Here is a 10,923-nt window from a genome sequence, read left to right as displayed (position 1 = left end):
TGGGCCCTTAGTTGAACAGACCCAAATTCATTTCACAGGCCCGGGTGGAATGGAGTTATCTGAATCGACTGTCCTCCACGGCTGCCTGAGGGATATTGGAGACGGCTAAGGTCAAATTACGGAGGGAGGGTGGCGGAGGTGACTGTGGAGGAAACTGCCTGAAGAGTTCAACGCAGATCTGCGAAGACGGAGGGGGAGGAGAAACTGCTAATGGCGTCGTGTATTCAAGTCGTTGTAAAATCAAACAAAAAGCGTGCGAGCGAAACCCAAACAGCCACCTTTTTTAAGAAAAGGTTGTATCTCTGATCTCAGGAGTGAGTCACCAGCCGATGTGAACCGCCGGCATAAAAAAAAACGAAGGCCAAAAAAGGCCAAACGCCGCACGTGACGCGCCTCTTCCTGTGGGAGAGACGGTTTCTCAGGACTCGTCCCAGACAGCGGCGGAGCGGGAATGGACGTGACGCTCTCTCTCTCCAGACACTCTCAGGTCCTCTAATGAGTCTGTGCTTAAGGTGTAAATTAGTTACGCAGCCTTACTCATCACTGACACTGGAGCAGCAAATCCACCGGGCTGCTCCAGTTCCAGCAGACTTGATGGAGATCCATTTCATGAACATCACTCATTAATATGCTAATGGAGGTCATTAATGCTTGATAGCGAAGTTAATGGAATTATGGTACTTACCAGGTCATGGCCGAGAAGAAAGGGACACAGTTTCCAGCAGAGTCGGTTCCAGTATATATAATACTGAATAATATTTCTGTCTTTGCACCGTGAAAAACAAAATCGTGTCAGTCGTTTAGTCATCGTTGGGATTTGTGCCGTTAAACACCGAGGTGGGAAATAAGAAAGTACAAATACAAAGTTACTCTAAAGTTGATTTCTCTGATGACTTTTTACTTCTGTTCATTTTAACAGAGATATTTTTTCTTTCCACTTCTTACATTTTCAAAAACAAGGCTCGTTAGTTTGGTTTTATTGCCTTTGAGGCAGAATTATCTTTTTTTTTAATTTCTTGATCATCAACCAAAATAGAAACGTCCCTTTTACTTTCAGTTTGAACATTATTGCAAACAACCTGGATGATGTAAGAACACAAGGAAACAAACTGAATAACATAGGTCTCGTTGTTTTAAGACATTTTATTAAAGAATCTGCTCCATATTGTGTCTTTGAAGTGAAATTAAGGCTCGATAATACAAACACACTAAATGATTTATCCAATCATGTGATTCATCATGTCAATCTAAGTCCAACTTCGACGGCTCCAAACAGTCTGGTGGTTTCTCTGCCCCCCCACCATCAGCTCATCACCGCCGACCACGGCTCCAGTCGGGTTTAATAGGAACGACAAATGGATCAGGGCGGGGGAACAACACGTTTATTTCTAACGCAGCAAAAACAGACGGAAGAATCCACTTAAGGAAATTGTTAAATTAATGACACTTTTCTAACAAGTTGTCACAATCTCGCGGGCGACGCCTGGACGGCCATTGACAGATAGGAATATGAAACTGGGTCCGTGTCTCAGCGTATCTGGCACAAATCTCTGCTGGGACGAGACATAAATCAACTTCAGGTCTATGGACAGCTCCGGCGCAGAGCAGCATACTAAACGGACACTAAAACTCACGGGGAACTGGGTTAATTAGCACCACACTGAGGCTGCTGCGCCTGCACAACTCCGCGCCTGATTGCTTCCATGGACTCATTTCTGCAATTTCCTTTTAAAGGTGGACTTCATTTGTTCAGTTCCAGGCCCCGATCACGAGTTAGCAAACAGCGTGACGTGGACGAGACGGCGCCCGAACCCAAGCGTCGCCACGTGTCACCGGTTTTATCTTCATTAAAACATGCTTCTGGAGTAAGTTTAATTCCAAAGAACAAGACATATACGAACAGAAGATGGGTAGCTAGTAAAGATCCTTTTTAGTAGCTTGCAAATGAGCTATTATAAGGAAATGGGGGGGAAATCGACGTCCTGACTCAAGAGCAATGGATTAAAGAAATCTACACAATTGAAGAACTGACACTTGGCCTGAGACTACAAGAAGAACAGATGGAAGACGAGTGGAGGAAATGGACATTATACACCTTTATTCTGCTGCTGTCAGTCTGTCACTGGCACAACTGCACAATTTGCTTCTGTAAACTTTAATCTTTACACCTTTATCTCATTATGCTATTTACTTTACTTTTAATTATTTTTCTCTTTTTCGCTTGTTTTACTGTCTTTGTTTTTACTTGAGTTCTGACCTCGTGTTCTCCTCCTACTCTCAGAAGTGAAACCTGGATGCTGTTTGCATTAAACAAAGTATTTAATGTGAACTTACTTTGATTGCCTGTTAAGATGCAGTTTTGCTGGAGCTTCCATTGCAAGTGAATTTTCCTACACGTTCACACTTTTGTACGCACGCATCCGTGCAGTTAGCTTGTAGTTACATCCTGTTCCCATCATCCTGTGAACTGTTGAGTATCAAACTTTACTTAGGGCTTAGAGTCTGTTTCCTTTCTGATCTGAAACGGCTTCATTTACACCGTGTGTTTAGCCTGAATGTCAGCTGTGATCCACGTGCGGATGCGGCTCCACTTTTAGGCTTATCACTTGGTGTAAATGAGGCCATTTGGAGTCAAATTTGAATGTCGAGGGCTTCCGGACACTTTGATGACAGTTTGGAGGCATTTTCTGTTGTTTTTAACGTTTCAATAAGTGGTCACCATTTACTACAATTGCACCCCTGAGACACCAAAAGTGTTGTGTGGACTCTCACACTTCACCCACCACCTCCATCAGCACAGTGGTGAGGAGATAATGAACGTGAACTATCCCTTTAAGACAGTTTGGAGAGATCTGCTTAAACATATGTAGTAATAATTACATCTCTAGTCTTTTTTCCCCTTTTAAACCTAGTTTTGTGGGACCGGTTGGCGTAAATAGATGAAGTGAATGTGATGTTTTGTTTCTTTGAGTGGTGTGGATACCTAAACCAATCATCTGTCCATCCATCTATGTGAGTGTCCACTGGGGGATTCAGATTGTGTCTCAGATGTTTCTCAGCCAGAGGAACTCTCTCTCTCTTTCTCCTGTATCTCTGCATATGAAGTATTCCTCTCTGAGCTCTATAGGAGCCAACCAGAGGACCAGCCTCGTCCTGTCCTCTCACCTCCCGCAGGCTGTGGCGGCGCTGGTTCCCATCCCTGCGGTCTGAAAATGAAACCAGGTGTCTGGGCACATATACAGTTTTTGGAAACAGCGCTGATCCCCGGCGCTGTAATGCGTGCTGTCACAGTCATTATGAAACCGCCAGCATCCATTCATCCAGCGGGGCGAGCTGCTTTCTGCGGGGCTGCCTGTGCGGTGCCACTTAACGACTGGAGGCTCGTGCGCGGCCACGCATCACCAGGCGAAAAAAAACCCAGGGAGGATTAGACATTAACGCACTAATGTGGCACCTCAGACAGATCAGGACTTTGAATGTTGACGTCCTCTCCTGGTGGCGCTGCATGGAGAGCACCAGCTATTATGGGAGGAAGAGGGGGGGAGTGTGGGGGGTATTCAATTACATCCATCGCCCATGTCTTTATAAATAACTGCGGCATTAAAAAGAAGTATATTAGGGCGTAAAGTTAATGACAGGAGTGTCATTTCGCTTAGTGCGCACCGGTGCTTTTCATTTAAAGTGCGGAGGAGAGAGGGTAACTGTTAACCAAACGCTGGTTAGGATTCTCCCCACGTCCCCCATCCCCATCCTCGTCCACCCCTCGTTGGCAGCTATTACAGAGGCTCCTTGTGTCTTAAACATGTGATTAAGTGAGAGAGGGACACTGGGGGTGGGGGAGAGAGAGAGAGCTGAGCATCCCGAGCCTGTCCTCTGCAGCTCCGGCACACTCCGGCTCCCTGCGCTCCTCCACACGGCGATGCGGAGTAGGCGGGTCAAGTAGCGGGAAGAGAACCGGCTCCAGGGCGGAATTCAGGACGGGATCTTCAACCGTCTCCGCGGGGGGTGTTGTGTCCGCATTCCGACGCGGGTCCCCGCCGGTTCGCGGCTGAAACCGATGCGTAAACGCGCCGTTTTAATCTGCTAATCGACAGCCCCTCTGCGCTCCTCCAGTCTCTCCTCCTCCTCCTCCTCCTCCACCTCCTCCTCTCCTCTTCACTACATCTCCTGCTGGATGATTTCATTTTGTAAAGTCATTATGTGCAGAAAGGTCAAAGCCTGTGATTTGCAGGAAGGCTGCATTGCACTGGGATAACTGGGATCCAGCCCCAGCGCACGCAGAGCACCACCCCCAACCGGCTCCTTTGCCCAAAGTTTCTCACCGGTGTAGAATCGGGATTTTGTCCGGAGCAGCTTCACCGATCACTTTGGATCCCTGACTGTTTTTTTTGTTTTTTTTACCTGGAGTGTTTGTTTCTTCATCTGCGGAGTTACTATTCAACCCGTTCCCCCGAACTGGGAAACGAGTTTCTCGCCGATTTGGGCACCGGAGAGCCACAGAGATTCATCTGGAGGATGGGAAATACTGAGCTGAACTTTATCTGCAGTTCCAAACCACGGTGAGTTCTTATCATTGTGCATCTTGTGTTGGATCAGGACGTGTGGATATGAATCTAGATTAAATTAACATGCGCAGGGTTTCTGTTGGAATAGCTCTGAAATGTGCTGTTGCAGTGACATGTGTGAGATGTTTTCTGAGGCTTGGTCACAATGCACACACACACACACACACACACACACACACACACACACACACACACACACACACACACACACACACAGACACACACACACACACACACACACACACACACACCAAAACCCATCTCCTGCTACTGCTTTCAGGAAACCAAACACAATATTGCTTTTCATGCCTTGTCACTATGTACATGAGCACAATGAGACTCATGTCCTCCCCCTGCACGCACCCTTTATCTGCCTTTCCAACGAACATGTCTAATCTCTATTCCTTGGGGGTGTATTGGAATTCTCGCCTGTGCAGGATCAGATCTGTAACAGTGATGTGTGTGCATGCTGCTCAGTTTGCCAAGCACCAGCTCCTTCTCTGCCTAGGAATGAAATAAAATATGAAGAAATGGGAGGAGGAGGAGGAGAAAAAAAAAGGAAAGAAGTCCCACTGATTTCATAATTATACATTTCTCCCCCGAAGCGTCACCCACGTTGAAGGCGCATGAGTCAGGGCAGCCTCATGGGATCGTCAGTGGAGGCTCTGATAATGAGCCAAATGCCCTCCAAGAAAACAAACAACACTTTAAATGCAATCATGCTGGCCCAGGAGCAGACTGGCACAGGTGCTGGTGGTAGTATTTTAGATGGAACTTTATATTGAACCAGTATCTCAGAGTGAAACCCCCTTTCCCAGTGGCAGGAAGGCAGTTTTGTAGCCGGGGCTTTATGGTGGAGAGCACAGTGAATCACTGCTGTAATTCTCATTGCCACTTGCCAGGGTTGGGCAGCGGTGCCAAAGCCTCAGACTGTTTATAGGGCCACAACAGGGCCACTGTTCGGCGGCGTCCCCATCTATCCTGGGAGACTGGTGAACCCAACCGTGTCCAGGCCTGAAAGGCACACTGTCTCCTCCCATGAAAAGAGAGATTTCTCTGCCGGTATCGGTCACCTGACTCCCAGGAGGATGGAGGTGAACAGCTCATTACATCCCCAGACGCCACAGTTTGTCACCGTTAGGATGTGCGGCCCAGCTCCATGTGTGTATACGTCTAATTCTCCATGTCTCAGTGCGCTTGTCCGTCTGGGTGCTGATGACAGAACGGACCTGTGATCTGCTCGAGCTTGAAAAACCCTTCTGCATCGTTACATGGCGACGGCGACTGGAGCCATGTATAGGCCTCTGGACTCATGACAACAGGGAGCATTTTCCACTCCGAGCCTCCTCGCAGTTCGGCGTTGAGCGGCTGGATGAGACGTCATCATGAGACGTGGGCGTGCGAGTGGGAGAGGAAGGAGGGAAACGAGTGGCTCACTGCAGCCCTCCTCCCACTGCCACTGTAAACATGCCACAACGGGGCTGAACAGAGTCAGAGTGTTCAGTGAGTACAGTCCCGCTTCTCCATCACTATTCTAGACTGATGGGTAGGTATGGGAGAAGAATGCTAACAAGTGTTGGACTTAATGAACGAGGGCCCTCGCCGTGTGAAGTGCTGCCGCAGTACATTACATGACTTGTGTTTGCCGGGAAAGTGGGAGTTGAAAAAGAGAGAGAGAGAGAGGTAATAGGAAGTCTGAAATAAGACTGGGGAAGAAAGAAAGAGAGAATTTTGGCAGATTCTGCTCAGTATCCACAGCCCATTATTTTATGATAATGAGCAAAAACCGGCGAGTTTGACTTCAATCTAAAAATGATGGAGAGGAGCAGCTGGCGGGAGAGTGTGAAAAGTGGTGAAGATGAGAAGATGAGAGTGAGAGCAAAAGAGGAAAATTATAAAAAAAGAAAAGGAGAGAAGAACGATTTGTGACTGACTCGGACGCTGAAATAGAATCTCTCAGATTACTGAGGGACTGGGGCGTTCGACTGAATTCTCTCTCTCTCTCTCTGAGGCAGCTGATAAGTGAATGTTGAATCTGAACATTCTCCTAAAATCAAACACAATAATGGACGGACGAGGCAAGTGCGAAATTTGCAGTCCTGTCATTTTCACATTATGGCCGACAGGCTATAACTTATATTTAATATAATAACCAAATTACTGTTATTACGAATCAGAATGAAAGCTGCCTGCAGAGGGAACATGTAGTTTCCACATGTGAAGTCGGGGATCAAGAGGTTTAAGTCCCACGAACACTCCTCCTGTGAGATAGATTATAAAGTAAATGACTCCCTATTCTTTTCATGGGTTTATCTATTAGCTATTATTACATTTTAGAGACAAAGGGAGGATGAAAAAGAGAAACTATTAAAGTTTATGGTTTTCACAAGTTTTAAAAACATCAGCATCTCAAAACAACCCCTGAACTCTGGTCTTTTCAGAAAAGTTTAATTTCTGAAAGTATGGATGCTAATTGAAACGTCAAGATTCACACAGCAGCTATTTAAGGCAACAGAAGTTACAGATGAAGTCTATCTTGTGTTAAAACCATAATTATAAACATACATCGAAATAAAAAAAACACTTAAGCCACTAAATCTTTTGTTTAAACGCAAAACACATGGAGGAGTCAAACTTCTTTAGTTGCACAGCGGAGAACAGGAATCCTTCAAGAACCTCCCTGAGGACGACAAGTTGTTTGGATTAAGAGAGAATGAGACTGAATCATGTTTTCTTTCTGTATTATAAGTAATGTTGGTTCAAAATCCAGAAATGTTCTGGTGCAGTGATGATGACAGAACGGAATGACTCTTTGAATTTGAGTCGGCTACCTCAGGAACGTCAGGATGGTTTCTCTTACGAGCCTGTTTTAGACTGAGGACCTACGACACAATAATAAAATAATAAATATCAATAAATCATTACAATGCATCCCTCAGAAAGTATAAAATATTGAGCTTCATACTTTTCCTTACCCCACCACTTCTGTGTGGTGACAGGAAGTGAAGTATAAGTCAGAGCTGCCTCCTGAAAGTTGAGACACTTCAAGTCAAGCCTTTGTGTAGTGTTGTGTACTTGTTGCCAGCCGTTGTGCAGCGACTTCTGGGGAAGTTTTTGGTCTCCAGAAGTAGCTGCAGAGTGAGCGCTCCTAGTTTTTACTCCACTCACTAGGGTCAAATTTGTCAAGTTGTCCCGTCTGTCTGCACAAGCTGCACAACTGCACCCAGGTCGAGTCTGAGAGAGAAACCTAATACGATTGAGACCTTGGTTTGGATATCTAGTGTTTGGGATCCATACACAGTTAGCATGCATTAGCTCGGAGGGATAACCTAAATAAATCATGCAAATATATGTTACCCCATTAAAAAAAAAAACTAGCAACTCAATAAAGCAATTCTCGATTTGTAAAGAAAGGAATGAAAAAACAAACAGTCAAATCCGATTCCACCCTGCAGCCATGGTACGAAATGGAATAAACAACATTTTCATTTTTCAGTCGGGAGGTGTTCAGGAAGTCGGAGCAGCAGCTTGAAGACCCAAACAAAATAAATCAAAGAGAAACGGCCGAGAGAGACGAGTGAGTTCCTTTTTAATTTAAGAGCAACTTTTGTCCCTGTTTGCACAAGGCCACCAGCAGAGGAGCTCTGTTTGTGCTTCACCGTGATTCATAGCAGCTCCGCTCTCCGTGCGCTCTCGGCCGCCCGGTGATCTGCAGCCGTATAAAAACACGTGCCAGAGAGAAGTTTACAGTCTGGGAACCATCTTTGCTCTGACTCCTCCCCCTGTTTGCTTTCAATTTCAGCTTTTAAGCAGCTTGAGATGATTTTAACTTGAATTTATATAAGTACATGCACATGGGCTGGAAGAGAGACACCAGCAGGGTATTGGATCTATACCTTAATAATGAATGTTGCTGTAACAGACACAGAGGACAACGCACACACACACAGACACACACAGACACACATTCTGCCTATATGAACGTAATTGATTGCTAATTAACAATTGATAGTCTCAACAATTAAAGTTGTTGTGAGGCTACTTCTCCCTTTTTCCATCTCTGCATCGTGTTATGTTTGGTTGTCAGAGAGAATCCATAATGATTGGTCGCTGTAATAAAAGAGAGGAAGGGTCGGCTGTGTTTCTTCTCATTTTATCGCTTCTCTCAGCCAAATTTCCATCGTGCAGTTTTATTTCTTGTGAGAGGGAAGGATTTGTCGGCCTGATCTGTTTCCGAGGACAGATCTGATTTGGACCCCCCCCCCTCCGCCTTAATAAGCTTCTGTCGTATTTCGTAGCAGCGGTCGGGAGCCGTGGAAGAAAGGGACTCTGAGAAAGACACGATTCTGAAGTGACATATGCTCCAGCTCAGAGAATAGATCACACACAATAACACCGGCCGGGTTTATTGGTGGATGTGCTTCTGTGGTTCCCTCTGTCTACCGGCTGCTTTCATTTCATATGGACAACAAAGACCTTGTGAATTTCTGTAACAACCACAGAAAACAGATCATTCAGGGCATGAGGTGGAGCCCATGTTCTGTTTGGGTTCCTGCAAACAGCTCAGAACTGCCCTACTTCCATCAGCTTGATGTGTAATGAGCTTTTTTTTTAAATAGTATTAATGAGAATGAGTTAAATAATTTGGGGTGACATAACGACGTGTTTCAGGAGCCTGTTGCAGGAAGTGATGTCGTGCTCCAGGAGCCCTCAGGAGCCTCAGCTGTTCAACAGAGTTCAACAGAGGAGTCAAATGTGTCTGTGATTGAGTTTGAGAACAATTTGTGCTCTGGAGTTCAAACCTCAGGAGTCTGAGTTCAAACTGAGCAAGAACATGATGTAGAATGAGGCAAGTTTCCCAGTCAACTTCTCTGCTAAGAGGATATATATAACAATGTTCCTCTGCAGCCCAGGTAGCTGAAAGTGTAACTTAACATTCTTCTTTATTTAACCTTGTGGTCATTTGTCACCTTCATCAAATTATCTTGAGGATGAAGTGAAAGCATTTAATAGAATTTACAGTTTTCAAAGATTATTTGAAAATAGAGTTTTAGGTAAATATATAAGACCCTTAATAAATGATAAAGAGATTATTTTGATATTGATGCACATGTGTTAGAGACGTTAACAGAAATAATGTGCATGTATAGCTGCATTCAGACATTTACTGAACTCCGGATAATCTCCTGACATTATCGGGAGGGGCTGTATGTGAGAAAATGTCTGAGTAAGAGACTCCTGGCTATCTCCAGAGCTTCTCCTGGTCATTTGTGTCTGTTATTCATGTGTCTACAAACATATTTGGCCTCATAAAGTGTATGTATCCATCTTGAATTTACATGCGAGCGCTTTGTGAAAAGATAAATTCAAAGACAAACACAAATTAGCCTATTTCACAGACATCACAGGCTCCTAACAAAGAGGAAGTGAAGCCAAATTCAACAGAAGTCACGGGTTAGAGAAGCCGCAGGCGACAGTCGGTCCCGATGAATCTTCATATACAGTGAGTCTGCATATAGAGCTGCAGCAGATATGTAAATAACAAATGTAAATAAGATTTATTTTTTTATTTTTTGCGTGCGACTTCACCGAAGCTAATTTGCATACAAAGAGGATTATAAAAGATGAGAAAACGCTGCGGCTAAAATGCAAAGCGTCGCACTTTAAAGTCAAACTACAGCGATAAAGAGCATAAGTTGTTTAGAAGGCCCGAGTTAATATGCATGAAATGATGGTTCACGGTGTCCAGCTCCGTAATCTGAAGCTGGACCTGGAGACCACAGTGAGGGAAGTTGTGTTCTGTTGTGGAAGTTTTTTTGTCTTGAAACTTCTTCTATATCGTTAAATCACCTCCACGTCATCTCCAGGAGGCTGAGAAGTAAAATGTACAACTTACAAAACAAACACGTCTCTACTATAACCCAGTTCTGTCTCTTGTAGAAGTTCTACGATCTGTTCTTCTGATGCTTCTAAATATGCATGTTAATGGATCTGTACATGCGAGTTCTCGTGCACGTGTGTGGAAGACCTTTCATGGAATCGCGTGTTTATATTTGATGTCGTATTCCCGGGACACCGTGGGAGCTCGTCCCTTTTTTGTATTTGTTTTGTACGACAGCCGGATGAGTGCGACTGGCAGTCGTATTATAATTTCACAAAGGCAGCGTTCTCCCCCCGGCGCTGGTGCGAGAGGTATTGTTGACAGTTGTAGGAGGGAAGATAAGTGGGTTAATTAGGGCCAAAAACCTCATTAGTCAGCGTGGAGGGGAAGATGTAAAGTTTATCAGTTCCTGTTTTTCCCCACTTTGAGGATGGTTTTGGGGTTGGCTCGCAGACAACCTGCAAAGTGGATCCTGTT

At 44.9% G+C, this 10,923-nt stretch overlaps 1 protein-coding gene across 1 annotated transcript in view; it reads left to right on the top strand.

The window, feature by feature from the left end:
• The first annotated feature begins 3,848 nt into the window (after positions 1-3,848).
• Positions 3,849-10,923, top strand: part of LOC118121392 (BMP/retinoic acid-inducible neural-specific protein 3-like) — a 45,881-nt gene continuing 38,806 nt past the window's right edge. Inside the window, exon 1 of the mRNA XM_035177232.2 lies at positions 3,849-4,559. The gene's annotated coding sequence lies outside the window, so the exon portion shown is untranslated. The remainder of the gene's footprint in view (positions 4,560-10,923) is intronic.

This window comes from Hippoglossus stenolepis, chromosome 14, assembly GCF_022539355.2.
Source record: "Hippoglossus stenolepis isolate QCI-W04-F060 chromosome 14, HSTE1.2, whole genome shotgun sequence".
Taxonomy (NCBI): Eukaryota; Metazoa; Chordata; class Actinopteri; order Pleuronectiformes; family Pleuronectidae; genus Hippoglossus; species Hippoglossus stenolepis.
Note: the sequence above shows the minus strand (reverse complement) of the source record. Positions and strands in the feature narration are given on the sequence as shown.